The sequence below is a fragment of the Sphaerodactylus townsendi genome, linkage group LG03, assembly GCF_021028975.2.
Source record: "Sphaerodactylus townsendi isolate TG3544 linkage group LG03, MPM_Stown_v2.3, whole genome shotgun sequence".
In the NCBI taxonomy this organism is placed as follows: domain Eukaryota; kingdom Metazoa; phylum Chordata; class Lepidosauria; order Squamata; family Sphaerodactylidae; genus Sphaerodactylus; species Sphaerodactylus townsendi.
The window spans coordinates 117,404,845-117,421,561 of NC_059427.1; the positions used below are offsets into that span (position 1 = coordinate 117,404,845).

General features: G+C 43.7%; 1 long non-coding RNA gene across 3 annotated transcripts in view; it reads left to right on the forward strand.

Annotated features, from left to right (window-relative positions):
* Positions 1-13,801, forward strand: part of LOC125429466 — a 250,521-nt gene extending 236,720 nt beyond the window's left edge. For all 3 annotated transcript variants that reach the window (XR_007243995.1, XR_007243994.1, XR_007243993.1), the window contains exon 4: positions 13,739-13,801. This is a non-coding gene — a long non-coding RNA (uncharacterized LOC125429466). The remainder of the gene's footprint in view (positions 1-13,738) is intronic.
* The last annotated feature ends 2,916 nt before the right edge of the window (positions 13,802-16,717 follow it).

Genomic DNA, 16,717 nt, shown 5'->3' on the forward strand with positions numbered 1-16,717 from the left:
AGAACAGGGGTGGATCCACAGACAAATGTTATTATTCTTCCTCACCTTCAATCTGTCAGGAATCCAAGAAGGAAAGGGGCAGGAAGTAGCAAAGTTCATGTTGTCACCTTTTCCCTGCATTTTCTCCTCTGCCACCTTACCAAGCAGCAGTGAAGGATCCAAGGCTGCTGGTGTGAGGCCCCCTGTGATAGCAGGAGATCTGGCAGCCTTATCCCCACTAGATGTTAACCCAGTTGCAGTGGAAACAGTAAACATAGCCAGAATTTGACATGCAGCTATCAGCATGTGAGGGAACAAAAGCTTTGTGCCATTACAAATGTAAAACAAAGAAAACAGAATGATGTAGTCACATCTACCTTCTTCATATGTTCTAGCCTTCTAGTCAGCCATGTGCAAAGTTTACCTTAAGTCTGTTTTCAGAGGAGTTTTTCCTCCCAGGACCAGTCTGTAAATGTTTGATTCTTAGGTTCAGTTCCAATAGTGTGCCTACCTGTATATCATATCTGCATGTGCTAAATTAGATAACATAGGAACAACAGTTTTCTACTGGGTGTGAGAGATGGTGGCCAACCTGTAAGATTGGCAGAGAGGTATGCTGTGCTTCCCTTCCCCTTCTTTCTCTCCCTACCATAACTATCTCAGCTGTCTAGCCTCTTACGAAGAAGAAGAAGAAGAAGAAGAAGAAGAAGAAGAAGAAGAAGAAGAAGAAGAAGAAGAAGAAGAAGAAGAAGAAGAAGAAGAGGAGGAGGAGGAGGAGGAGGAGGAGGAGTTTGGGTTTATACCCTGCCTTTCTCTCCTGTGTGGAGTCTCAGAACAGATTGCAATTGCTTTCCTTTCCCCTTCTCCCACAGGAGACACCTTGTGAGTAGATGGGGCTGAGAGAGTTCTGAGAATTCTGAGGTCAGCTTCATGAGTAGAAGTAGAGAAACAAATCCAGTTCACCAGATAACAGTCTGCTGCTCATGTGGAAGAGTGGGGAATCAAACCCAGTTCTTCAGATTAGAGTCCACTGGTCTTATACCACACTGGCTCTCTGCATACCTTGAACTCACAATTTCATTGTTGAAGGAACAACAATTTGTTCTGTACAGTCTTTCAGATGACTAATGAAAGCATCAATAAGATTCAAGGGGGAAAGGATAAAGCACATTCCAAAACTGATCACTTCCAATTGAAGACGTAGATGTATCAGGTTTGTTTATTTTTCAAAATCTGTATATGCTTCCAAGTTTATGCATTCAAATTTCTGAATGAGGAAGCTGGATCAAATCAGTCAGCTCTGAGAATCTTCTTCCTAACATGTTTGCAGAGGCAATATTTTCTGCAAGAAGACAATTGAAACATTTGCTAAAGTTTAATATTGTCCATCCATCAGTACACAGTTGAATACAAAATCAAACAAATTGAACAAATAAGCACGGTCTTGGATGCTATGGAAAAGTGGCAAGGAGACCAGAACCAAGTTGAGCACCCATTTGCAGCTAGGGAAGAAACAGAAAATTTCTGCCTTTGAATTTGCTGGTACACTTTGGCCAATATAGAAGGAATGGCTACTTTAGTACAGTGATCCTAAGATAGATGATAGCTTGTAAACAAGTCCTGCAGAGATGAAACTTGTGAATCTTTCTCAAATGCTGGATTTTTGTCACAAGTATGAAGTTTTGCCAAGAATGTTAAAGCATTAAGTCAACACTAAGACTTTCCCCCTGCTATGTTTTCAACATTGGTCTACACTGTTAAGAGATGTCAGCCAGTTCTCACAAAATGAAGGTCTTTTGGCTCGAACTGTGCACAAAAGGAAAATGGGTCCATATAATAAAACCTGCACAGAGTTTGAGGCAGCTGATCTTCTCCCTCCCCCATCACGTTGACAGAAATATGATAAACATGTAATTACTTGAATTTATCCCTAAATATCCCATTTAAGGTAGATTTACATGCTTATGAAATTTCCCTGACTTGAATCCCATCACTGAGAGAGCAATCCATGTTAACAATGGCTGCAAATAGATGAGAAATGATATAATCTATTGGAAATTTCCTTCATTATCCCCCTAATCAAGCCCTCTATTGGGCTCTTTTCAAAAGGCTGCTGGAGAAAAAGAAAATGTTCAAGTAAACTGATGCCGGAGATAATTAATTAACTTGCCATCATCATCGCTCAAAGGCAGACTCAATATAAGAAAGAGGATGTGTCCTTCTCAATTACTAAGCAGCGGTTTACCATTGTTCGGCAAACAGCTTGCAAAATGCGATGGGATAAATCACTTTTGCTAAATTTCAGACTTTGTATTCACCAATGCAGGGGCTTTTGACTGTTTTCCTTTGCTTGTATTCTCCTTGATTTTAGCTTAATGGCCATAACAGTTAGGAATGGACTTCTTTTTAAAGCAAGCACTGAAAAAGGGGGTCAAGGGTAAAGATGCAAGATTAGTGCTTTGATGGTAAGCCCACATTTTAACAGCTTTCCAAACTTGTTACATTTTTTTCCCAGATCCAGTGCATGCTGACTGTTATGTGGGTGGGGAAGTGCTGTCATACTAGGTCAGCGATCATGGACCTATGATGTACATGTCAAAGGTGACATACCATGACATTTTGGGTGACACGCCAGCATTCACCAACACGACGACAACTTTTCTCTCTGATTTCGAGTCATTTTTATAATTATTTGACAGTTCTTTATACAGTACATAGCACCACACATGTTTGGGCTGTGTTTTTTATAGTAAATGAATGTGTAAAGAATTGTTTCTCTTTTGGGGGGCGGTAGTGTCACCCCAGAAGAGTTGCTAGGCATTTTTTCAAATTTTTGCCAACTGAGCCCAAATATCTACGGTGAAAGATGTGGTGAAAGGTTCACCACCACCATGCTAGGCTCTCACGCAGTAACTATCCCTGTTGGTGGGGTTGCAAACCGCCAGGGGGTGGCTGGAAGTCTCCTGGGATTACAGCTGATCTCTGGGTGACAGAGATCAGTTCACCTGGAGAAACTGGCCACTTTGGAACGTGGACTCCATGCCCTTATACCATTTGAAGTCCCTCCCCCTCCCCAAACCCTGCACTTCTCAGATTCCACCTTCAAAATCTCCAGGTATTTCCCAACCCGGATCTGGGAACCCTACTTGCTGAGAATGGTTGGGCTGCCAGTACCTCCTCCTCCTACACTGCCAGCTACAGCTCTTCCAGCCATTTAGCAGAACAGTCCTTGGACTAAACTGACTTTTGTTGTACTGTAGGCAATGTCTGTATGTACAGTCAGAGCACAGAGGTGGCAACTGCTGGCCCAGCCTCCAGACTGTGAGTGTCTGTCAGGTCTTTTGAAAAGAGCCAAGAATATAGGCCCAGGCAGTGCTGTAAGACAGGGCTACTTTCACTGTTGGATGGCAAACCATAAGACTTCAGTTCCCAGTAGTTTGGCTGATTCAAAGAACACTTTGATCATCCATGACTACCACACCACAATTGGCTCCCCTCTACCCAATCTGACTCTGCTCAGGCTGGCGTTATTAGGAAACCCCATAAACTGTGCTTCAAGCTGTATAAGAAGGAGTCAGACCTGAATGATTCTCACTAAAGCGAGGCCTCTTGAAAATTTCCTGACAGTATAGCCTAGAGAACACAAACAGAAGCCCTGTGGTGCAGGGTGGTAAGCTGTGGTACTGCAGTCAAAGCTCTGCTGACAACTGAGTTTGATCCTGATAGAAGTCAGTTTCAGGTAGACAGCTCAGATTTGACTCAGTCTTCCATCTTTCTAAGGTTGGTAAAATAAAATTCCCAGATTGCTAGGGGTTAATTGTAGACAACAGGGAAAAGCCATGTCAGAGGAAGGCAATGGCAAAGCACTCCATGACCAAAGTCTGCCTAGTAAAAGTTGTGATGTGTCACCACCCTGTGGGTCAGTAATGACCTGGTGCATTCACAGAGGAACTACCTTTATCTTTACCCACAGAATACAAAGCAGTGTGAACACTTTCAAAGTCTCCCTATCATGAGAAAACCATAAGACTATGGCCTGAATTAACATGTTTCTCTTTCCCCTCCCCCATTTTTTCTATGTGTTTTTAATCCTGCTTGATGAAGAGTTCTGGAGAACATGAAAAACTGCACCCTGTTGATGTTATTTTATATGGATTTTGTTTCTCAGTTTAAAGTCCTGGGTCTTTTGTCATGTGCATGTCCCTTTTTCATACATTTTGTTGACCTTAAGCATCTTAACTTCTCTCTAGGTTAAAACAAAGGAAATAAGAACCTGTACTTTCATGGCAAAGGGCTATGCCTCTGCCCCAGCCTTCTTGCTTCAAATCCATATAGTTTGCCTGCACAAGAAAATGGTTATTTCTTTCTCCTGTCTGGCTTTAATGATAAATAATGTCTAATGCTATCACAATGCTCCAGGCTAATATCTAATAACTCAGAATCTTCTCTAGTTCCCTAGAGCTAAAGACAAAATTCATATCAAAATTGTGTTTGATGAACTTCCCTTCTTTCTCTGGGAAATATCCATAAGCAACTTACCATTTTTTCCCAGTAAATTCTGCAAATTACCATTTGATACATGAGCAATATTTAACTGTTTCAAATTGCATTCTGTTTAAGGGGGGGAGTTGTTGCTATTTTTAATCATACATTTCTTATGAGCAGTGTTGCAAAACTCAGGGCACAGTATACTCGCTGAAATCTAAAAGGTTGAGCCATGTGCCAGGCAATTAGATTGCTGCAGAGGACAAAATATTTTCTTCCTCAGTCTAGCTCTGAAACATTTTCACTGGTCCCTACATTTTTTGGGAGGGGGGGGGATTGCACCCATGCTTATTTTCTGGTTTTAGAAATCTTGTTTTGTTCTCACCAAACTTTCAGACATGCATATCTGTCATGGACTAGTTTAGCACAGTACAAGAGATAACAAGTGGGATCTAGAGTTTTCCTGCAATTGCAACTGATCTCTAGACTACAGTTCCCTCTAGAGCAGTGATGGCGAACCTATGGCACAGGTGCCAGAGGTGGTACTCGGAGCCCTCTCTGTGGGCACACGCACACAGCGTTCATCATGTGGGGGGCAGAAAATCACACCCCCACACCCCACACACATCTAGGCTGGCCTGGGCCACACTGAGCACGACGTGCGCGCATCGCAGTGAGCAGGGAGGGCTTGGCTTGTGGGCCTGGTGCCTGTGCTTTGGGTGACTGCTGCCCGAGGGGGGAGGCGCAGAGGAGGCAGAGATGCTAGAGAGGCACAGAGCAGTGCGTGCAGGACTTGCTGGAGGCTAGAGCAGGCTGGCCCCTGCTCGAGGTGGTGTGGCGGAGGAAGAGGGAGCTAACTGGTTTTTTCTAAACTAAAACCTCAGCATTCAGGTTAAATTGCCGGGTTGGCACTTTGTGATAAATAAGAGAGGTTTGGGTTGCAATTTGGGCACTCAGTCTCAAAAAGGTTCGCCATCACTGCCCTAGAGGACATGACAACTTCGAGAGTGGACTCTACGCTATACCGGTTAGTAGACACAGAAGTCATAGAGTGGCTACAGAGTGTGGATGTTCTAAGTCTACCATAGAGACAAGGTGAAATAACTGATTATTGCCTGGAGAAATCTTAGAGACCAGTTGGGGATTCAGAGAGGGTGCAACCTCTGTTGTCTGGATTGTCCTATACATCTTCAGCATGGAACACTGACAAAACACTGAGAAAAGCCTGAAGAGGATTGAGAGGGCTTTTTGTTGTTGTTGTTGTTGAGTGGAACATGACTGGGTAGCAACTAGTTGTGCCAGCACAAATCTTTAGGTTCAAAGAATTAGTTTGTCATATAAAAATCTACAATTGCAATAAATTGGAAGGAAACAGAGTAAGAAACATGGAGAAAAAATGTAAATGTAAAATGGTGGCAGGAGGAAGTGACATCACATGAAAGGAAGGTGTGGGAGGAGCCTTACTTTTTCCTGAGACATCCTGGGAACTTTGACTTGGGACAGAATGGGACAACAGAAGACTGTGTTATCTCATCCCCATTGATCTCCTTCACTTTTTCAAACTCTGCTCGTCTATGTGTAGCCCTGAAACGTCTAAGAGCTTCCCTAGCTGGAGTCAGCAGCTCTACCCAGGATTAGTATACTATTACGTATATTTACTATGCATACGGCAAAAGGCAAGTAGGGATGGCAATTGAATGATGAATGTTAAGAGATATTTTCTCTGTATTTTTGCATTGTACTGACGTCCTCCAGAATCAACTCTCATATCACTATCATGAAACATAAGATACCAACAGCATAGGTTAAGTTCCGGATCAGATCTGGACAGTGTTAGCCTGGTTCTGACATTATTCCTATTGAAGTCTTCACTGGGTTACATAATCTGAAATACGGATTATTTTTACAATACAAAATTGTTGTTGCTGTTTTCTGCTGAATTAATCAGTTGATAAATAGCATGTTTAGGTCTTCTAGTGCATCATTACAAGTTTCAACTGTGCAAGTAGTGGCTATCAATTAAATATGACCCAGTGTCTGGGAACCCATGCAGTTTGCGGTTACTCTGGAGACAGTATCTTGATCAAGAGACCAAGGACGTAGGGTGGCTATATAGAAAACGATCATAAAGATTCTGGGAGAATCAGGTACAACCAGGGTGCTGAAATCCGGGAAGGGTTGGGTTCTGATCGGCAGGGCTAAACAAAAAATGACTAAACTGAGTTGAGAGGAGCTGGAGGAAAAAAGAGCCAGATGGGAAGGAAGGGACAAGAAAAATCTTCACAGCAAGGGATGGCTTAGAAGCTTGCAAAGCAGCTATTGAACAATCTGCCAACAATTTTTTTCCTGCCCTTTTTGCAAGGGGGCTGCAGTTAGCATAGCAGGGCAGAACTCATGATTGTTTTTCCTTTGCAAAGCCTTAGTCTAGGCTAGTTATGCAACTGAAAATTGGCTCTGGCCACACACATTCAACATATCATTCAGTCTGCTGTATCATGAAAGGGACCCCTCACTGCTTTCTTTCGTATGTGGTGAAAGTTGGTTTTAAGTATGTGGCATCTCACTGCGCCATGAAAATCTGTCTGCCTATAATACAAAGAGAGGAGTTGACTACTTCACTCTGTAGCCAATTGTATCGCATGCTGAATTTTGTGCCATCTATTTTGATCCTTTAGTACAACAAACATAGCAGCATTAGGGAAAGCATGTTATGGACTATGTTATGTTATGGACTACAGTTCCCATCATCCAATGCCAGCATCATGCTGGCAGGGGATGATGGGAACTGTAGTTACAATATCTGGAGGGCAGTGAGTTTGACACCTGTGAAATGGGTCCTGTACCCTTCGTACATCAGAGGGAATTTTTTAAAGTGTGGTTTTTCTGAATCCTCCTTTCTGAGATTCATATTTCAGAATTCCTTCTTCAACTGTTAAGGGTACATGTTTCCCCTATCATCCAGTTGCCCTCGATAAGTAGGTGTCTGGAAGGATGTGTAATAAATGGAAGGCACTGAATCCTATTGCCAGAGCAGACGTGCATAGATGCAAGATGGTACTATGAAGGCCGAGGTGTGCTGTGACCTCCATGCCAGTACTTAGAGTGTGTACTTTTGTACTTGAGAACACTGTTGGGAGTACGTTGGATGTGTTGTGTGAGCCGGATGGAGAAAAAAAATATACAGCTGACCCATTCAGTTACAATGGTCAAGTTGCACGTACTTTTAGTTCAGGCAGTGTACCCTCCACACATCCCTGGATGTGAATACTTAGACAGATGTGCATAAGTTTAAGATGATTGTATGACACAATGTGAGCCAGCCCAAGTGTACATGCTGGAAAAGTAGGAGCAATGAGATTCTGTGCATCCTTTTTGACATCTGACACTAAGATGTACAATCCAGCGCTAAACATTGTATGTGGAAGGGAATGTACGATTGGGATGCAAATCTACCTTCAGGTTTTTCAGATGCTTGTGCAATAGGAAACGAATGAAAATGCTGGTCCCATGCAGAGCTGCAGGAGCCTTAGAATGAGCAACTCTTAAGCAAATGCTTAATTTAAAGAGAGGTCATAATCCCATTATGTTCAAGGAAGCTCCCTTTTTGCTTCAACGTATGTAGGCCCCCCTTTTTAAACTGCCTCCTCTATAATGTCTTGCAGGGTTGAGCCCCATTCAAGTCACCTCTCTCCCTTCATTTAGTTTTAACGTGGCAGTGTGACATGCCTGCTCGAAATAGATCCTGAATGAGGGAAGCTGCTCTTTTCATGGTCACCAGGCAACCATAAACCACCTGGCTTCTTGATTATTCTGGTGAGAAAACCAATCTTCTTCTCATTTTCATTCGGGAGAACGCTGAATTCAAAGCGACGATGCTGAAACTGTCGTCTCACAAATAGCTCCACAAAATGCCTTAAAACAAAGCAGCATCAAAGCGTCAGCTTGTAAATACCTTTAACCTCTCTGTGGAATAAAAAAATCACCTCTTTTGTGAGCTATAATTCATCCCTTTGGCCTAAAAGTGCTGGAAAAAACTCTTAATCAGCTTCCTTTTCTCACACTCCTTTTATATTGCAGCAACTCTGTGTGTGCCTGGTGCTTGTGTTTTTAACGGAGCTGCTAATTAATTTTAAGCTTCTTTATGTTAAAGCCCAAGAAAGCTGGATTTACCTAGTACTAGGGGGCCATCTGGTGCAAAAAGACTATTTCCTTGCCAGAGTATTTTTATTTTTTTGAGGGACGGAGAGGAGATCTGGTTTGTGAGATGATGTCCCCAGCAATATCATTAAAAGAGAGAGAGAGAGATTGTTTTGTTGTTTGTGACAGGTTTGTGCCTCAGCAAAGAGGTTTCAGAGGTAGACTGCTTCTGAGCAATTACACTGCAGTGGAAGTCAGGCCATGTTGTGGCAAATGGACCCATTTATGGACGATCTGGCTGTAATGATGAATTCTGCTGATTTAATAATGGTTCGAAGCGCCTTAGAGTTGATTGTTGTAGCTTTGTGTCGGGGCTTGTCAGGAATTCAGTCTTCTTACCCAATTCCTCCCAGAGCTCTCCAGATTATTTTATTTCCAAGTATTTGTGTATGAACACCTGAGTGCTTCAGGGTCATCCAATCGTTGATACAGCCTGATGTTATGGGAAGGGAGGGTACATGGAGGGGAGGACGAATACAAATACAGTGTTTCAATAGTGGGCGAGGTAAGTTAAATCCTTGGGCTCTAAGAGTCATAGTACACAATTCAGGAAGCTAGGGCTTGCAATTTCCCTTCTTTATTGTTTTGCTTTATTTGAAAATGATTTCCATTTCATTTCACGCCTCCCATCCACACTGGTGGCCTGGGTTGACCTGGCCACCCTATTTCACTATTGCATTACTCTTTATCCATTTTTCTTTGCTTTCAAAAGGAAACACGTCTCTGTTTTCCATCTAATCGAGGTGAAATCTTGGGGGATTGTAGTCTTACCTCTGAGATTCTGCCTGCCAAACTGCAGACAGAGAAAAACTTGTTTTGTGGGGAGAGGGGAGAGGGAAGCACTTGGCAAGAAAGCGGGCATCATGGCGCAGCAGGTGCAAATAGTGCTGAGGTAGGAAATGAAATGCCACCAGCCACTGCATTTAACACGAACCTGGCACTGTCTCTAAATCGGCCATACAGGATTGCATGAAGTTGCACAGCCACCAGTCAGTCCTCAGCCCATTGTGTGATATAGGTGTGTGAGTTTTCCCTTCTTTCCTTGTTGCTTTGGACGTAACTACACCACATGCTGAAGATCCGTCACTGGTTCCCAGATATCTTTGGTCTTCTTTGAAAGCCCCAAGGGATGCATGGCTTGAATTTGGGCATTGGGATGGAGAGGGTTAACTCACCCCACCCTTCACCACCACCGTCATGCAATAGAATAGTGGTGGTGAACCTTTGGCACTCCAGATGTTATGGACTACAATTCCTATCAGCCCCTGCCAGCATGCCCAATTGGCCATTCTGACAGGGGCTGATGGGAATAGTAGTCCATAACATCTGGAGTGCCAAAGGTTCGCCACCACGGCAATAGAAGGAGGATGGGAAGGAGCAGGATTGTCAAATCTCCCACCTGGCTTGTACACAACTGCTTTATCTGCATAGAAAGGTCCTACACATCTCATACAGTTGGGGTCCAGAGTTGGCTTGAGTTTGCCCCATGGCATTGGCACCTTGTGTCCACTTTGTGGCAGCAGCAGCTCCTGCATGCTTTGTATGAGGGGCCGGCTGCTGGCTTCAGGGAGGCAAGGGCTGCTGTTGGCAGCAGCAACTCCCACTCACCTGATACAAGGCTACAGCTGCCAGTTCCTTATAGCAGCAGTGACTTCTACCTTCCCCATGCTGGACTGCCTTGGAGTTGGGGTGGCCCCAGAAAGGAGAGTCTCTCCCCCATGCCATCAGTTGACTGGAACTTTCCCCAGTGGCCTTAATGGCCAATCTAACCCTGTGTGGCTGCAAGGTTCAGTCACAATTTATGTAGGGGAAAAAAAGCTTTTCATTGCTGGACTTTATGCAGATCAAGTTTTTGTATTTGGATTCGATCCTGACCAATTGAATTGAATTCACATTTATTTTTGCAAGTTAACCCACTGAGATTTTGGCCGACCACACAATCTGCTTCCCTCCAAGGACTGTATGAGCTCCTGGAAGTAGACAGGTAAAAACATGCTGCAAACTTGCTGGTGGTCCCCTGTCCCTCTATGATGCGGCTGGCCTCCACGCGGGCCAGGGCGTTTACTGCCCTGGCCCCTGCCTGGTGGAGCGCTCTTTCTCCAGCAGTTAGGGCCCTGCAGGACCTTGGGGAGTTCCGCGGGGCCTGTAAAACTGAGCTGTTCCACTGGGCTTTTGGGGGGACCGGCCGCTGATTCCGCCCCTCTCATTGTCCTGCCCACTGGCTGTGTATTTGACCATCTGCCATCCCCCTCACAGAATTTGACAACTCCCAGGATTGGATCACTGGGGTGTGATGCCAGATGCCCTCTATTATCATTAATTATTAACTATTTATTGATGGATGCTGCTGCTATGGTTTTAAGGTTTTGTATTTTAATTGGGGTTATTCGATTTGTTTTATTATGTTTGTTGTTGTTTGTTGTACACCGCCCTGAGCCCTTCGGGGGCAGGGCGGTTTATCAAATCGAATAAATAAATAAATAAATCATTGCTTAGAAAATCTGGATTAATTTACTGACCTTTCAGACACGCACAATATTAATGACCAGGCAATTCATTTCTACTGGTTGGGACAATAAAATATTCAACGGTTGACAATCTTACTCTCTCGTTTTTATATCTTATTTTTACTCTGTGCTTATATTGTGATAAATTCATTCCTTTGGCCTAATGAATTTCTTTGGGATGGTGTTAGGGAATGTCAGGAACTCAGGACCTAGGCAGATTTGTGCAGTAGACTGGATAGATTCAAGTGAATTACCTGGGACCATACAGGACTGAATTATATCAAGCTCCTCAAGGCATTCATAGGTGTCTAGTCCTAAATATTCTTTCTCAAAGATGCCAGCCCATATCGCTTAAGTGAAAACAGAATCAGTCTTTATTAGCAGTGGAGTGTTTATGGTGTTGAGTAATACAGCATTAACAGCTCTGGTTTCTCTTCTCATTCAATGAAGCTGAGAAATAAGCAGAACAGAGTTGTGCTTATGTTTGCAAAAAATGTTTGGCTTGATTTCAAAGTAGCGATGGCCAAGAGCCAGATATGTTAGGGTTTCTTGTTTTCACTAAACACACTCCTCTGGCGACACAGTGCATGCTATGACATTACAACTTGTTAAAAGGCAAAAACTGGGTTAGAAGAAAAACTTGAGCATACATGTGCAGGTATGTTTTGCCTTTTGTTTTGTCTGCTCTCCAATTCATGCCCACTACTGTAGTTGTGATTGTGTGGCATACTTTATTTTGGAACTTCCCAAAAGAAGGCTCATCAAAGTTCTTAATGCCTATAGTTTTCTCTAGATGTAACCATCAGTGCAATCCTAAGGAGAGTTGCTCCAGTCAAAATCCATTCATTTCAATGGGCTTAGACTGAAGTAGCTCTGCACACTGCAGAAGCTCCCACACAAGTGCCTTGAGCACGCTGCCAGACTTATGGCCCAGTGATGCTCATTCATTTGTGAAGACGGGTCCCTCCTCTTGTAGATTTTTTTTTGCATGGCATGCTTGAGGATCACCACTATACATGAAGCAGGCTTAGGGATACAATGTAGGCTGGCGAGCTGCAAAGGAGAAAAATATTTTGTATCTATAAAAGTGTAGAGGACCTTGTGGCAGCAGCAATTCAGCATGCATAGGTGAGAAGCTGCATCTGTTAAAATTCCCTCTCTTGCACACATACTAAAATTACTGACACCTTGTTCTTCCTTGTTTAGACCCCCAGCTACAATGCTAAGCAATGCCTAACTGGGAAGCAATTGCCAATGAAATCTAAATAATTTCCACCCGAGTACTGAAATCCGCAATGCCAGGGCAATAACTAGTCAGTATCCTAGACTGTCTCAACAGAGAAAAGAAATGCAAACAAGCCCCATCACCTTGGGACTGAGAGCCTAGTAGCTACACTGAGAGCCATTGTGACACTCTGCAGTCCCAAAACATCATGCTGCTGATGCCCTAATGTCAGCCAGAAATGAACACAGCCAACCAACACATGTCAACACCACCATGAATGCTTGAAGCTGCCTGAGACTGAATCAGAAGTTTTGGTCCATCAAGATCAGTAGTGTTTACTCAGAATGGCAGCAGCTCTCCAGTCCTAAAGCAGATGTTCTACCACTAAGGCAGAGCCCCTCCCCTCCCACCACACCTTCCTTCCCTCCCATAGAACAAAGCAATGGAATGAACTACAAGGTCAACACAGCACCCTCCTCTGTAATAAAGGCTTGTGGCATGCCCATGGAAGCCTTCTAAATAGCTCACTCATAAGGTCTCCACAGGTAGGGATTAGAATTCTTTCTTGCAAACACATGCCCTGTGGACAAGCAGTCCGGGCTATTTCCATCATATCATCTAGACACCTTCACAGGTCAGAGGAGCTGTTACCAACCAAAAGGCTATGGGCTATGGGCTCTTCCACTAAAGGATTCAGGTCTGGGGAGGCGGGATAATGACTTGAAGCAGGGGGGAATAATGGTCCAAAGATGAAAGACATGGATGGGATATTTTTTACTTTTTCCACACATGCACATTAGGATATTATAAATCCAACTTATTGTAATCAGTAATATCCTAATGTGCATGTGTGGTGTATGTTAGAAATACCCCATTCATGTCTTTCATCTTCACTTACGTAGCACACCAGAGAGAGAAGAAGAGACAACAATAAAACAGCTAGGGTTGCCAACCTTCTGATGGAGGTTTTCCATAGTAAGGTGTGCTTTTCTCTATGACACATCTTACCATTATATCCCACTGAAGATACCAGCCATAGATGAGGCAAAACATTAGGAGCAAAAACTGCCAGACCGTGGCCATACAGCCAGGAAAAGTCACAACACCTAGTTGATTCCAGCCATGAAAGCCTTGAAAATACATCAAAGTAGATCAGGTCTGGCAGTGCCTGGATGGGCTGCTGAAAGGTCTCCACATTCCATGATGGAAGAAAGTCAGAATGTGTGTGTAATAAATAAATGCCTCAGCTTACTTAAAAACAGGTGACTTTACAGCCCTTAGTCAGGGGTAACCTGTACTTCTCCATGTTTCTTCAGCATTGTATTTTTTTCCCTCTGTCTTTCAGTGATGAATAAACCATCCACTGAGTCCTTGCCAGAAGGCAGGCTTTGAAGGAATCAAGAGCAGGTAGGGATTTCATTGTGTGCGACATTAAAGTGACAAGTTCACTTGTGTGTTTTATGATGACACGGCGACTTGAGAACTTCTTTGTCTTATCCTACTTCATAATGTCCCATCATGAATTGTTAGCCTGGAAGGTTTACCATTGTGGAATCGAGATAAAGAGGTTGCTAGTCTGATGGGAATTTTAGTTGGAAATTGACATTTTGAAGATACCTGGTAGAGGATTGGGTTTGTGAGAATGCATCCATATTTCACAGTGCACTGAGCCATTCACTTTGTGTCTTCAAGTATGATATGAACACAAGATATGCTGTCAGGGTAGAGGCCTAAAGTCCGAACAGTCCCATGACCTTCCTGAAAGCTTGAAAGAGGAGATGCTTGAGCCTTATATCCAAACTTGGTCTGATTCCAACTGTGTGCTGTTTTTGTGGACAACTGAATGACCCAAAACCAAGAGGAGCCCACTATGACAGCATAGAAAGATGTGGTCAGAAGAAGAGTTTATAGACAATGTCTGAGATGTGCAGATTGTTCTCCTCCCTGCAATAAATGTTGTCTTGCTATGAATACACTTGTTCCTCTCTCTGGACTGTGTAAGGGTGCCCTCTACTTCCCTGCTTTTGTATGTATTCTTTCCCAAGTCACAAAGAAGATTGAACTGAGTGTCATTGCAGTTCTTTTGGGGTGTACTATGTGTTTGGAGTCTTGTTCTAATGTTTTCTGCTATGTCTTCTATGTTTGGCATCATTGGCAAAATGGAGAAACTATTATTTTTCAGTGCTTATTTTTCCATTCTTGGAGACCTACACTCCATTCTCGTTCCTTTTGCTCTGCTGCTTTCATACCCATCTGATGGAGAACTCCAGATTCCACTATTGGCTCCTTGGTGATATCGCAAATAATGAGGGGAACTTTTTAGACCAGTGGTGGAGAACCTATGGCACGGGTGCCAGAGGTGGCACTCAGAGCCCTCTGTGTGGGCACTCGCGCACAGAGTTGATCATGTGGGAGGGGGGTAGAAAATCACCCCCCACAAACACATATCTAGTCTGGCCTGGGCATGATCCTTTACCTGGGAGTAAGCTCGGTTGCTGGCAATGGGGCTTGCTTCTGAGTAAACCCTCCTAGGATCGTGATTCACACACGGTTGCTTCACTAAGCTAACTCCTGAGTAATGCATGCCTTGGAGCCAACCGTTTTTTCTAAACTAAAACCTCAGTATTCAGGTTAAATTGCCGTGTTGGCACTTTGCAATAAATAAGTGGGTTTTGGGTTGCAATTTGGGCACTTGGTCTCAAAAAGGTTCGCCATCACTATTTTAGACCAATGACCAATCACTGGTGTTTGCTTCCATGGGGGTTCTCCCCCTGGTTTGTTTGCCACTTGAGTTCGTGCATATGTATGTGTGAAAGACAGCTTATATAAAAACCTATAATATTTAATTTGGATAAGTTGTTCCTTTCGTAGCACTTCAGCATCCAAGCCATATCTGCATTTTGATTATATATGATTTAAAATAGTATTCATGTATAAACCTACACTGGATATTGGTGTACACATTTCAGCTGTTTCTCCAGCTGTCATGTGAAGATTGGATGAGGCTGTACTGTGGAGATAAAACTAGGCCAAGGCTGTGCATAGACTGCAGTATTGGATTCCTGCACATTTCCTTTGCTAAAACCAAGCTTCTGCCTCTTGTGATTAGGGAGGAAATTTTGTCAATGTGCCTACAGTAATAGAAATAACTTGAGGCATTGGTGGGCAAGGAGTAAGAGCTATGTAGAGCGATTGCTATGTTCATTACTTCAGTCAGACAAGGTGCTGTGGAAAGCAAAGGAAGTGTGCAGGTATTCAGATGGTGTTGTCAAGGGCCTGCTGTAGGATCAGCTGTGAAAAGTGAGTCAAATGAGGGGAATGAATTGGGCACTGAGCCTGTGTGCTATAGGTATCACAAGCCTGATGGCTGAGACAGTGGTTCTCACATGTAGCTGTCGAGGCCAAAGCTGCTTTTAGCTTATGTCTGTTCTTTCCTATAGTTTGTACTGTCTGACAAGCATGTACTTACCTGGATTGTAGTATATATGAAATACATGTTCCTTTACACAATGCAAGAAGCTCTGGGCTCCTTTTGGTAATTTCCGCATGGTCCAAACATTCCAGGTTGAGCAAGACAAATATCCTGGTTTGGCCAAGACATTCGCACGGTTCCCAATTCTAAAACTGGTTTGTCCTGTGATATTTCCCTTCTCCCGGGTTTTTCAAAAGCCGCTAAAATGTTGCTCTTTTTCCAAAATCTTGCATTGAATCGCTTCAGTGAGAAGGCCACGGGAGAAAAACCAATTTATTTTTCCCACCCCACCACCTGATCTGCCTGCCTTACATCATGCTCACGCTGTCCCAGCTCACTCTCGCTAAGCACCACTCGCTAGCTGAGCCACAGTCAGCCCAGTCCTGCAGCTTCCAGCTCACGTTCCCAACAGGATCCGTGGAAGGGTGGGGTGGGGAAGCTCCTGCCTGGCAGGATGCTCTAATTCCGTAATGGCCCCAAAGACCAGTTAAATGTTATTTGGTATATTGGGGGGCGGGTTGAGTGTCTCATGCTATGGCAGGGGTAGGGAACCTGCGGCTCTCCAGATGTTCAGGAACTACAATTCCCATCAGCCTCTGTCAGCATGGCCAATTAGGAATTGTAGTTCCTGAACATCTGGAGAGCCGCAGGTTCCCTACCCCTGTGCTATGGTTTCCTGCCCACCTTTAAATGTGGATGGGACATAGTGCTCTGCCCAGTATTGGTCAATTTTTTTTTACTTTGTATAGCACAGCGTACTTGCCATGTTGCTCACTGCACTGTCTCCTTTACAAAGCTAGAGGAAAAGGTATGTGTGTGTCCTGCTTGGTTTTCCTACAGTTGCTGTGGATC